We start from the raw sequence: 14,614 nt of genomic DNA, 5'->3' as shown, positions 1-14,614 counted from the left end.
TCCCAAACCAGACTCTATTACGGAGTACATTGTGGATGCTATTATTCTTTTTGTGTGGAGGAAGGATCTCCAATTTAAAGAGGTCTAAAACCTTTTCTTCCATAAAAGGGATCTATAAAATATGGAAGTGTAACGACCCGGACGGTCATTTTGAGTATTAGAACCTCGTTCCCTTATTTGATGCTTCCCGTTGTTTTTTTTGATTGTTACACCCTATATTTTCGTACGTAAGGGTACGTCGCAAGTCAATTGATGTAAGCTTAGAAATAAGATCATATTTGAAATTACATAAATCAAGTTAATCATGATACCGTGGAGGTTACAAATATTTAAGATCATGAATAACAAGTACCAAGATGGTTGGAAGGCTTAGAAACTAAACGAATTGAAGAAAATAAGTTTCGTCGAAAGTCGACAAGTTGGGAATGTTATAGCATGTACTTTTGGGGTGAGACTAAGGTTATTAACATGATAAGGAGGTTATGTTATGAGTTATTTTAGTCGTATGATAGTCATGTGTTATGTTTTAAAGTCAAGCGAGTTGTGGGCCAAAAGTTGGCAAAGGTCATCACAAGTTACATTCATAAATATGCTAAAAATTAGGTCAAACGTAGATGAGCTTTTATTCCAATATGCTTAGAATTACAGGATGATCCACCTACCAAATTTAAAATCTACGAGTCTAATTTTCAATGCATTAAACTATTTGTCAATACGACATTGGAGTAGAGAGATATTTATATTTTTGCGATACTATCAGACTGCATAGGTGACAAGTAGGTGTGTCGCCTACTTGCTTAAATGAAAGGACCAAATTTGTCCAAAAATGGGATGGTTGGGGTAGGAAAAAGATCCCTTTTAAGGGCTGATTTACTTAATATATTTCACTCATTATAGAGCCAAATATTAGAGATAAACCTCTGCAAACTTCTCCCAAAAATTCAACACAAAACCCTAAATGATTTTCTCTTCTTTTCATGTTCTAGTTGGAGAAAAACCTAAGGGTTGAAGAACCCAAGTTAGGAACTGATATCTTCACCAAATAAGGTAACTATATGGACCTCTTTCATCCGTTTTCTGCTGGAAAAGTAGAGAAATTTGTTCTATAATTGTAAGAACTCACGGGACAGCGATCGGAAGTTGTGAGTTCGAGTTATTCAACTTGTCATGGACTGTTTTGTGGGTTGTTTCGTGTTGTGTTGGGTTGTCTATTTTGCTACCATTTTATAGAGTTTGGGAGGAAAAATGGTGTGGAGAAACACCACAGAATGGCAGGATGATGGGCTGGTCGATCGTCGTAACATTTTGGGGTTGTTTGACACTACTATAGTTGTCGTTTTGTGTATGAAGTGACTAGGGTGTGTTGGGTTATTTTTTGGTATTTTGTGATGGATATAAGGGTAGAAAATGATGTATATATGTTGTTATTGTTGCGTTCTTGTATTGTTGGTATTATCTCGAATTGGGAGGAAGTAAAGATTATAGGGGAGATGTAGCCCGTTTTAATATAAAATAAGCTTGCCATTCGTTGTGCGATAGTCTCATCTTTCGTAGATTAACGATAGCATTATTATCGTTGTTAGTGCGATGATACGAGTTCAATATGGTTATTGGAAATATTGTGATAAGGTATGTAAGGTTTTCCTTTCTTATCTTTGGCATGATTTCGTAAGTTACGTTGCCCTTATGAGGGATTCAAGGGGTCGAGTCTTTGTACACATACTATTCCGACGATTAAGGTCCGTTCATGAGTATAGTCATATGAATGCTAAAATGGATTGTGTTGGTCTTAGTTTCATGTATTCTGATACACGCCGGATGAGCATGCCTAACAATTTCCAAGTCAACAGCATAGCATTGGAGTGCTTTAAGGGAGTCAAGATCAAGAAGACTATACTTGTAATAATAATTGACTACACTTAGCTCCTTAGAATTAGCTTAGGGGTATTTGGGTCATTTGTAGCCAAATACCCACTCTAGTATAAATCACCCTTAAGACTTTTATTTTAGGTAGACTTGATGAATGATAAACTTGAAGACATGCAAGTCACACGCTCTATCCTTATCTTTTAATTAATGCATTTATCTTTATGCCTTTAATTCCTTTATTGCTTTTTTATGCTTTCAATAGTGCTAAATTAGTCTTAGTTGGTGGGTAATTAGTAGTGAATCCTTAATTGCTTAATTACTTTACCAGTTTCAAGAGTTGCAATCTCTTGAGAGGTTTTATAGCTTAGGGTTACAATTGATTAAGTTCATAGAGGTAATTATGCATCATATCCTAATTGGTTCTTGTTCATCCAATCAATTGTAGGTCTAATTTCATAGCTTAGGGTTACAATTGATTGAGTTCATAGAGGTAATCAATTGTAGGTCTAGCTCTTATTTTTGATTCCGCATGTTTTGCTATATCCGTATTTTCGTTCATAGTTCGTATCATCTTGGTATCAGAGCAAAGGTTGAGGATTGATCTACCAATCCTTGGGTATTTGTTTTGATTATCATCAAAATATGAAAAATCAAAAAAGAAAATCAGAAAATCGAAAATCTTTCCAAAAATAGCAAGTTCAATCTTCATCTGCTTATTGTTTTTCTCATTGTTTTGTGTGTATTGTATTAAAATTCGAATTCCTTGTTCTCTTTCTAAGGATTTTGATTCTGAAAATTCGGATTCCTTTCTTTTTCTTTCTGAGATTGAAGTACTGAGTAGAAATTTGAAGTTACGATTGAATTTGAGGTTATAATTTGACAGCCAATTCTTCGAAGAAGCTAGGTATTGCTTTGAATATGAAAATTAGGGCTCGAAGTTGGCTGGGTGTTCGAGATTTTTGTTTGAAACACTGATACAAGGTGGAATTTGAAGATTTGAGATCGATTTGAGTTGAATTTCTAGGGTTTTCGTTCAAAAATTTTGCATTGAATTTTGACGGAGAAGACGACCTAGGGTTCATCATTTTAGTGATCCTTGAACAAATTGGTTTCTGGGGGTTGATCCTAGAGTGGTTTGGAGATTGAATAAGAAATTTGGCTTGATTTGGTGGAGGATTTAGGGCGAATCAAATTCTCTGCCATTGAAGCTCGAAGAACTTCGACGAACAACAGTGATTTCTGGAATTGAGTTCTTGAAGCTATTGCGTAGCCTATGTGACGTCTCTATGCATCGATGCGTAGCTGATTCCAGTAATTCATCATTGAAGATTGCATAGGTTTGATTTCTGAAGTCTAAACTTGGTTTAATTTCTGAAAATTTTGAAGAAGAATCGAGTTACTGTCACGCCAAGACCTCGGGGAGCGCGACCGGCGCTCAACCGAGATACCCCGGTCAAGCAAACCTGCTTGATACCTTCTACCCAACCTTATCCATGAACAATATAAGAACCAATAACAAGAGATAAGCATGAGAAAAGTAAAATGTTCCACATTCCTTTTCCATTACTCAAAGGATGTTCATTTACTTCTTTCAAAATATCACAAATTCATATTTATGAGAGAAAAACTTGTTGCCAAAATACCAACACTTCTAGTTTATTTCCTAATATTGAACACCACCCACAACATGTCTACGGAGCCTCTAAGTATAACAGAAGAGTAGTATGAAAGTGCCGGTGACAAGGCCCCGGCTATACCTCAAAACACGAAATACAACATCAAGTGAAATCAGGCCTAGAACAGAGTAGGACGCACCAAAACCTGCTGAATAAAGAATAACTTAAACTGCTAACGAGGACCAAAGCTACCCGCTGATGAACCACCTTCATCTATTGAAGATGCAGCGCCTCCGACAAAAGGGACGTTAGTACTTGTGGAATAGTACTAGTATGTAAATCTAGATATCCTCTTTCGAAATAGATAGCCAATATAAGAAGGGGAAAACAATGAAAACAGAAAGTAACAATCAACAATATCCAAATGCCAAGTTGAAACATAACAATTTTTCAAAATATGAAAAAAATATTATTTTTGGTTGGGAGATCATTAGCACCGATATACCATCGTGTTTTAGCACTGAGTCCGATCATGCCCGATCGGCTAGGCCATCTCTCTACGAATAATGTGGATTGACAAGTGATACAAAATGAAATGTGTTACCAAGAGTAGAAACAACCATGCACGCGACATAACATCTGATCTCTATCCGATCGGCTAGGCTGCCTTCCCACATATGCCGTGTGGGTCGACTTCATCATTTCCAATTCACAGCTATCATCAATCTCATCCTAGTAAAGGGGAATAACCTCATCATATCAATATTTTAATCTCATACCAAATAAGGGGAATAATCACAATCTACTCCTACACCAATATGTGTAGTTTCGGGTGTGGGCCTTATGACCCACCCTTCCTCGGCTCGCTAATGATATTTTGTTTTGCACACAAAGGAAACATATTCACCTCATAACCTTTCACACCATATATCACTTTATTAGTACTTCCAATCATTCATAACATCATTATTTCCTTGGATCTTTTGGATACGTATGATTCTTCATTCATGGCACGTTGGCCATATTTCATATTCCATACTTTCATTTCTTTACTTTCAAGGATTATTGTAACGACCCGACCGGTCGTTTTTACTTTCTAGATCCCCGTTCCCCTAATTAAGACTATCCATATGTGCTTTATCTATTTTATGACTTGCGGGGATGGTTAGTTCGGGATTTGGAAGGGTTCGGGTTGAAACCAGAACACTTGATTCCTTAATGTTGGCTAAATAAGGCTAAGTTTAACTTGAGTCAACATTTTGAGTAAACGACCTCGGAATTGGGATTTGATGGTTTCAATAGGTTCGTATGATGATTTTGGACTTGGGCGTATGTTCGGATCGGGTTTTGGATGACCCGGGTGCGTTTCGGTACTTAATAGTGAAAGTTGGCTCATGGAAGGTTTTAAAGTTCTTTAAATTTAGTTTGGAGTAGGTTTTGGTGTTATCGATGTCAGTTTAGGATTTCGAGCCTGGAAATGGTTCCGTATGGTAATATAGCACACAAAATCTGGGGTCATTCCGAGTAGTTTAACTATAATTCAGCGCGTTCGGAGCGAATTGGAAACTTGAAGTTCATAATTTAAGACTGCGCTCGCGTTCGCGATGGAGGTTTCTTGGGCCTGGGGAGCTTTGCCTTCGCGATCGTGAGGCTCCTTCCGCGATTGCGAAGAAGGATCGCTGGGCAGAGACTTTGTTAAAAATGGGACATAGGCCATTTTGAGTTCATTTATTACACTCTTGGGCGATTTTGGAGCTTTAAAAGGGGGATTTCAACCTAGCACTTTTAAGTAAGTAAATTCTATAAAAAGTGAGTTAAATACATAGATTATGGGTAGATTTAAACATGTAAAATTGTAAAAATTTTGGGTTTAGATGAAAAAACCTAGGTTTTGATAAAAATGGAATTTAACTACGAAAATGGTTATGGAATTGGGGGAAAATTATATATTTGAGTTCGTGAAGTTATGGGTAACATTTATCTTCAAATATTTCCGAAATCCGGGCACGTGGGCCTGGGGTGAATTTTAGGAATCTTTCAATTGGGGTTGGGTAATCACTCTAATAGTTAGAAAATGTACTTCTGAACATGTATTGATTAATTTATATAACATTTGACTAGTTTCGGGTTGTTCGGTACTGAGTTGAGGCTTAGGAGTGAATTTGAGGCCGAAAAGTGAGCTTTGAGACGAGGTAAGTCTCTTGCCTAATCTTGTAAGAAGGAATTTACCCCATAGGTGATTTAAATTAATATTTGCTTCTAAATGTGGGGGCTACGTACGCCCGAGGTGACGAGAGTCCATACGTAGCAACTAATTATGCTTATGTCCGGGTACTTTTGGGCCCAAATCATGAAATACTTGTAATGTGTGCACCCTACTTGTTAATTAAATTGTCTAAATCGCATTGGGACTTGATAAAATAATTGTAAGAAACAGAATTTTACTTGTTTGAATTTAGAGCGGATTTCTTGACCGCCAATGGAAATTGTTTTACATTGTGTATTAGCCTTTTAATAACGTTTAACTCAAGTGTTTATAAAGTATCCTCAAATTCTTGTGGAGTGGGCCGAACGCCTCGGTAGTAGAATAGATGCATCTATGGATCGTACCGCACGTCCCTCGGGAGTGTACACGTTATTCTGGATCGGGCCGTACAACCTCGGTATAAATCGTGCTTAATAATACTCGGAGCCTAATCATACTTGATATTATTTTGTGGCTTGTGAGGTTACAATCATTAATTACAGGAATTTACTTGGAATTTATTTATTTGTGAAGGAATTATTTGTTCCTTCTTGCTAATGAGTTATTGTTTTTATTCACATAACCCATGTTCATTTAAAATTTTTGTATTCATATTATTAGCCCATAGTAAGTGTCGAAAACGACCCCTCATCACTACTTCTTCGAGGTTAGACTTGATACTTATTGGGTACATGTTGTTTATGTACTCATGCTACACTTTTGCACTGACCATGTACGATCTGAGGTAGGTGCATCTGGCGATCACACCGACGCGCATCCCCATTACCCAGGGGCCTAGTGGTGAGCTGCTTCCTGAGACGTTCTGCAGCACCTAGTGTCTCTCCTTTACATTCATTTCTGTCTATTTATATTTTAGACAGTATCTAGAGTTTTGTATAATCTATTAATGCTCATACATTTGTGACACCGGGTCTTGGCACACACACTAGTAGACTTGTGGTTTTGAATTATTACTATAGTTATGATTGCACTCAGCTGCTTCCGTTTTATTTATTTAAACCTGTTGTTTCTTACATCTTTTAATTAAGGAAAGTTTAATTACTAGGAAATCTATTAAAAAGGGGAATCACGTGGTTAGTTTACTGTTGGCTTGCCTAGCGGCGGCGCTGGACGCCATCACGACCTATAAGAGAATTGGGTTGTGACAACATGGTATCAGAGCACTAGGTTCATATAGGTCTCACAAGTTTTGAGCAGGCCTAATAAAGTCTTGCGGATCATTACGGAGATGTCCGTACTTATCTTCGAGAGGCGATAGGGTGATAGAAAACTACTCTTTCTTCATCTCCTATCGTGCAGTTGATGTGGTACTAAATATCTTTCTCTTATTCTCTCACAGATGGTGAGAACGCGTGCAGCGGATGTTCCAGACCATGGATGAGCTTCTCCCCCCATTGCTAGAGGCCTAGGCAGAGGCCGAGGAAGGGCTCCAGCCTGTGGTAGAGGACGAGGACATCCCGGAGTTGCTCCAGCTATGCCAGCACTGGATCGAGTAGAGGATCCTATTATTGAAGAGCAAGGTGAGGTGCCTTCAGCAGAGCCAACCCCGGTGGATTTCATGTCCGCACCGGGATTCTAGGAGGTCATGGGTCGTATGCTACGGTTCATGGATACTATGACTCAGGCTGGTTTATTTCCAGCGGACCCAGCCACATCTCAGGCGGGAGAGGGAGTACAGACCCCTACCGCTCAGTCTCCAGGGCATCCAGCTGCTGTGTATCAGACCCCGGGTGCACTACTTGTTGGCGGAACCCAGCCAGTGGCAGCAGCTATACCTGAGCCCAGACCAGCTGCGGCCGACGAGCCGCAGAAACTATTGGAAAGATTGACCAAGTCATACCCTCCTGTCTTTGGAGGTGAGCGACATGCGAATCCCCAGGACTTCATTGATCGGTGCAGGGACAGATTGCATAACATGAGGATATTGAAGTCCCCTGGGGTGGACTTTGCTACTTTCCAGCTGGAGGGTAGGGCCCGTAGATGGTGGTAGTCCTATCTTCTTAACAGACCAGTAGATTCTCCTCCCATGACTTGGGACAGGTTCACCCGTATCTTTCTGGATAGGTATATTCCACCCTCCCAGAGGGAAGAGTTACGGTTTCAGTTTGAGCAGCTCCAGCAGGGTTAGATGTCAGTGACCGACTATGAGGCAAGGTTCTCTGAGTTGTCTTGCCATGCAATTATGATACTTCCTACCGACACAGAGAGAGTGCGGAGGTTTGTCGCAGGTTTGTACACTGGTATTCAGGCCACTATGGCCCGAGAGGTTGAGATAGGGACTTCTTATGAGCTAGTTGTGGAGATAGCTTGGAGGATCGAGGGTGTACGTCAGCGTAGCCGAGAGCAGGCTACGAGGGAAAAGCGGTTTTGATATTTTAGAGAGTTCAGAGGTGCCCCGGCTAGGGGCAGAGGTCAGTTCGTGAGGGGTTAGTTCAGCAGGCCCACATATCCAGCACCGCTGCCTCCTTGGGGTGCTCCAGTGCGACCTTATTTCAGCGCCATGCCATAGAGTTCCTACCGCCCACCAGCTATTCAGGGTTCTTCTAGTGGGTATTCATGCCATCAGGGTCAGACTTCAGGTCAGCAGTCCACCGTACCGAGAGGTTGTTTCGAGTGCGGGGATCTTAGTCATGTGAGAAGGTTCTGTCCCAAGCTTCGGGGCAAGGCAGTGCTGCAGGGTCAGCAGCCTATGATTACAGCACCAGCTGCCCCACCAGCCGTCTGGCCACCCAAAAGCGGAGGGAAGGTGGGTAGGGGCCGTCCTAGAGGTGGAGTCCAGTCAAGTGGAGGCTAGTCAGGTGGCGCTCCAGCTAGGTTCTATGCTTTTTCGGCCAGACTAGATGCAGTGGCCTCAGATGCCGTGATCATAGGTATTTTTTCTGTCTGCTGTAGGGATGCTTCGGTACTATTTGATCTAGGGTCTACATATTCATATGTCTCATCTCTGTTTTCTCATTTCCTGGGTGTTTCCCGTGAGTCCCTGGGTGCTCCTGTGTATGTGTCCACTCTTGTGGGCGATTCTATTGTTATGGATAAGATCTATCAGTCCTGTGTTGTTATATTTTGTGCTTATGAGACTAGAGCAGATCTTCTATTACTTGATATGACCGACTTTGAGGACATTCTGGGCATAGACTCGTTGTCTCCATATCACGCCATCCTTGATTGACATGCCAAGATTGTTACCTTGGCAATGCCAGAGTTGCCTAGATTGGAGTGGAAGGGTTCGTCTGTCAGCGCACCTAGTCAGATCATCTATTTTATGAAGGCTCAACACATGGTCGAGAAGGGTTATTTGGCTTATCTAGCTTATGTTCGGGATACTACTGCAGAGACTCCGACGAGTGATTCAGTGCCCATGGTCTGGGAGTTCTCCGATGTGTTTCCTTATGATCTTCCAGGCATGCCACCAGATCGTGATATCGATTTTTGTATCGATTTGGCTCCAGGTACCCAGCCTATCTCTATTCCACCGTATCGCATGGCTCCAAAAGACTTGAAGGAGTTGAAGGAACAACTTGAGGAGGTTCTAGCAAAGGGGTTCGTCATACTGAGTGTATCTCCTTGGGGTGCACCAATATTATTTATGAAGAAGAAAGATGGGACTATGCAAATGTGCATTGATTACTGCCGGTTGAACAAAGTTACCATTAAGAACAAGTACTCGTTGTCGCATATTGATGATTTGTTTGACCAGTTACAGGGTGCCAGGGTGTTCTCTAAGATTGACTTGAGATCAGGGTACCATCAGTTGAAGATTCGAGATTCGGATGTTCCGAAGACTGCTTTCCGGACTAGATATGGCCATTATGAGTTTCTAGTGATGTCCTTCAGTTTGACTAACGCTCCAGTGGCGTTTATGGATTTGATGAACAAGGTGTTCAGTCCATATATTGATTCATTTGTCATTATCTTCATTGATGATATTTTGATCTATTCACACAGCATGGAGGAGCACGAGCAGCATTTAAGAGTGGTGCTTCAGACCTTGCGGGAAACAGAAGCTTTATGCTAAGTTCTTCAAGTATGAGTTCTAGTTGGATTCTGTGGCATTCTTGGGGCATGTTGTATCAGGCAAGGGTGTTAAGGTAGATCCCAAGAAGATCTAGGTAGTTCAGAGTTGGCCTCATCCTACTATGACGACTATGATCAGGAGCTTCTTGGGGTTAGCAGGTTATTATCACCGGTTTGTGGAGGGATTCTCATTTATTGCAGAACCTTTGACTAGATTGACCCAGAAGGGTGCTCCATTCCATTGGTCCGATGATTGTGAGGCGAGCTTTGAGAGACTCAAGATAGCTTTGACTACGGCACCCGTTCTAGTATTGCCTACTGATTCGGGGTGTATACTGTGTATTGCGACGCTTTACGCATTGGCTTGGGTTGTGTATTGATGTAGGAGGGGCGAGTTATTGCATATTCTTCGCGTCATCTGAAGCCATATGAGAAGAATTACCCTGTACATGATTTGGAGTTGGTCGCGATCGTTCTGCTCTTAAGATCTGGAGGCATTATCTTTATGGGGTCTCCTATGAGGTTTACACCAATCATCGCAGCTTATAGCATTTGTTCAAGTAGAGGGATCTCAATTTGAGGCAGCGCAGGTGGCTTGAGTTACTGAAGGATTATGACATTACAATTCTTTACCATCCGGAGCAAGGCGAATGTGGTTGCGGATGCCTTGAGCAGAAAGTCAGAGAGTATGGGTAGTTTGGCATTTATTTCAGCAGAGGAGAGGCCACTAGCTTTGTACATTCAGCCCTTGGCTAATAGACCTGTGAGGTTGGATATTTTAGAGCCCAGTCGAGTGCTTGCATGCGTCGTTGCCTAGTCTTCACTATTTGAGCAGATCAAGGCTCATCAGTTTGATGATCCGCACTTGTTAGTTCTCAGAGAGACGGTACTACAGGGTGGTTCCAAAGAGGTTACTATCAGTGAGGATGGTGTTTTGCGACTCCAGGGTCGCCTATGTGTTCCTAATGTTGATGGCTCGAGGGAGAAGATACTAGAGGAGGCACAAAACTCTCGGTATTCGATTCATCCAGGTGCTACGAAGATGTATCGCGACCTAAGGCAGCATTATTGGTAGTGGCGGATGAAGAAGGACATAGTTGAGTATGTCACGAGGTATCTAAATTGCCAGCAGGTTAAGTATGAGCATCAGAGGCCAGGCGGCCTACTCCAGCAGTTGACTATACTTGAGTGGAAATGGGAGCGCATTACTATGGACTTCGTAGTTGGGTTGCCGCGGACCTTGCGGATGTTCGATGCAGTTTGGGTTATTGTCGACAGGTTGAGCAAGTCGGCGCACTTCATTCTGATTGTGACCACGTACTCTTTAGAGAGATTGGCCCAGATTTATATTCAGGAGATTGTTCAGTTGCATGGTGTGCCTGTTTCCATCATATCCGATAGAGTCCCTCAGTTTATTTCGCATTTATGGAGAGCAGTACAGAGTGAGTTGGAGACCCGTGTAGAGCTCAGCACAGCCTTTCATCCGCAGACCGACGGGCAGTCGGAGCGGACAATTCAGATCTTGGAGGATATGCTTAGAGCATGTGTGATTGACTTCAATTCTTGCCTTTGGCAAATACTACAAGCTGGGATCGATTCTTGCCTTTGGCTGAGTTATCTTACAATAACAGTTATCAGCCCAGCATCGACATGGCTCCATTTGAGGCTTTATATGGTTGGCGATGTCGTTCTCCTATCGGATGGTTTGAGCCCGGCAAGGCTAAGTTATATGGTACCGATTTGGTGAAGGATGCCTTGGAAAAGGTAAAGTTGATTTAGGAGAGACTCCGCACAACACAGTCCAGACAGAAGAGTTACACGGATCAGAAGGCGTGTGATTTATCATTTATGGTGGGCGAGAAAGTTCTCTAGAAAGTCTCACCGATGAAGCGAATCATGAGGTTCGGGAAGAAAGGCAAGTTGAGCCCAAGGTTTATAGGTCCATTTGAGGTGTTGAGACGAGTTGGGGAGGTTTCTTATGAGCTTGCTTTGCCTACCAGTCTATCAGGAGTTCATCCGATTTTTCACGTGTCTATGCTCCGGAGGTATCATGCCGATAGGTCGCATGTGTTAGACTTCAGCACAATTCAGTTAGATAAAATCCTAGGTTATGAGGAGGAGCTAGTTGCCATTGTTGATAGATAGGTTCGCTAGTTGAGGTCCAAAAAAATTTGGGAGGCCTAGGAGGACTTGCGGAGCAGATATCCACACTTATTCAGCACTCCAGGTATGATTCTAGACCCGTTCGAGGACGAATATTTGTTTAAGAGGGAGAAAATATAACGACCCGACCGGTCATTTTACTTTCTAGATCCCTGTTCTCCTAAATAAGACTCCCCATATATGATTTAGTTGTTTTATGACTTGCGGGGATGGTTAGTTCGGGCTTTGAAAGGGTTCGGGTTGAAACCGGAATACTTGGTTCTTTAATGTTGGCTAAATAATGCTAAGTTTGACTTGAGTCAACATTTTACGTAAATAACCTCAGAATCGGGGTTTGACGGTTTCAATAGGTCCGTATGATGATTTATGACTTTGGCGTATATTCGCATCGGGTTTTGGATGACCCGGGAGCGTTTCGGCGCTTAATAGTGAAAGTTGGCTCATGGAAGTTTTTAAAGTTCTTTAAATTTGGTTTGGAGTAGGTGTTGGTGTTATCAAAGTACGTTTGAGATTCCGAGCCTGGGAATAGTTTCGTATGGTGATTTAAGACTTGCACGCAAAATTTGGCATCATTCCGAGCAGTCTAACTATAATTCGGCACGTTCAGAGCGAATTGGAAACTTGAAGTTCATAACTTGATTCAATTTGATTTTGGGTTGTGATTCTTGGTTTTGTTATTGTTTTATGCATTTCGAGAGTTCGAGTAAGTCCGTATTATGTTTATGGACTTGTTGGTGCATTTGGACGGGGTCCCGAGTGGCTCGGGTGTGTTTCGGACCTCCCGGAGCTAAGTTGGAGAAACCAGAAATTCTAGTTCTGGTTTCCTTCTTCGCGAACGCGAAAGGACCCACACGTTCGTGATGAAGGATTTGGGCAGTGGAGAAATTTGTTCTTCGCGTTCGCGATTAGGAGGTCGCGTTCGCGGAGCTTTGAGATCCTAGGCCTACGCATTCGTGAAGGCCCTCTCGCGTTCGCGTAGAAGAAAGGGGCCAGGGAGGGTCAATACCCATTACCCTTCATGTTTGCGAAGGTGCAGTCGCATTCGCGATGCCCAGGTAGGCCAAGCCTTCATGATCGCGAGACTGTCCTCGCGTTCGCGATGAAGGTTTCCTGGGCCTGGGGAGCTTTGCCTTTGCCATCGCGAAGCTCTTTCCGCGATCGCGAAGAAGGATCGCTGGGCAGAGACTTTATTAAAAAAGGAATTTATGCCATTTTGAGTTCATTTATTACACTTTTGGGGGATTTTGGAGCTTTAATCAACCTTGCACTTTGAGGTAAGTAAATTTTATGCAAAGTGAGTTAAATACACAGATTATGGGTAGATTTAAACATGTAAAATTGTAAATTTTTTGTGTTTAGTTAAAAAAAACCTAGGTTTTGATAAAAATGGGATTTAACTACGAAAATGGTTATGGAATTAAGTGAAAATTATATATTTGAGTTCATGAGGTTATGGGTAACATTTATCTTTGAAAATATTCGGAATCCGGGCACGTGGCCCCCGGGGTAAATTTTAGGAATCTTTCAATTGGGGTTGGGTAATCACTATAATAGTTAGAATATGAACTTTTGAACATGTATTGATTAATTTATATAACATTTGACTAGTTTTGGATTGTTCGGCACCGAGTTGAGGCTTATGAGTGAATTTGAGGCCGAAAAGTGAGCTTTGAGATGAGGTAAGTCTCTTGCCTAACCTTGTAAGAGGAAATTTACCCCATAGGCGATTTAATTTAATTTTTGCTTCTTAATGTGGAGGCTACGTACGCACGAGGTGACGAGAGCCCGTGCGTAACTACTAATTATGCTTATGTCGGGGTAGTTTAGGACCCAAATCATGAAATACTTATAATGTTTGCGCCCTGCTTATTAATTAAATTGTCTAAATCGTATTGGGACTTGATAAAGGAGTTGTAAGAGACCGAATTTCACTTGCTTGAATTTAGAGCAGATTACTTGACCGCCAATGAAAATTGTTTTACATTGTGTATTAACCTTGTAATAACGTTTAAGTCAAATATTTATAAAGTATCCTCAAATTCTTGTGGAGCAGGCTGAACGCCTCGGCAGTAGAATAGATGCATCTACGGATCATGCCGCACGTCCCTCGGCAGTGTACACATTATTCTGGATTGGGTCGTACGACCTCGGCATAAATCGTGCTTAATAATACTCGAAGCCTAATCATACTTGATATTATTTTGTGGCTTGTGAGATTACAATCATTAATGACAGGAATTTACTTGGAATTTATTTATTTGTGAAAGAATTATTTGTTCCTGCTTGCTAATGAGTTATTATTTTTATTTATATAACACATGTTCATTTAGAATTTATGTATTCAAATTATTAGCCCATAGTAAGTGTCGAAGTTGACCCCTCGTCACTACTTCTTCGAGGTTAGACTTGATACTTACTGGGTACATGTTGTTTATGTACTCACGCTATACTTTTGCACTGACCGTGCAGGATTTGAGGCAGGTGCATCTGGCAATCACACCAGCGTGCATTCCCGTTACTTAGGGACCTAGTGGTGAGCTGCTTCCTAAGCTGTTCCGCAGCACCTAGTATCTCTCTTTTACATTCATTTCTGTCTATTTCTATTTTAGAAAGTAAGTAGAGTTTTGTATAATCTATTAGTGCTCATACACTTGTGACACCAGGTCTTGGCAGACACACTAGTAGA

This window comes from Nicotiana tomentosiformis, chromosome 11 (genome assembly GCF_000390325.3).
Source record: "Nicotiana tomentosiformis chromosome 11, ASM39032v3, whole genome shotgun sequence".
Classification (NCBI taxonomy): domain Eukaryota; kingdom Viridiplantae; phylum Streptophyta; class Magnoliopsida; order Solanales; family Solanaceae; genus Nicotiana; species Nicotiana tomentosiformis.
Note: the sequence above shows the minus strand (reverse complement) of the source record.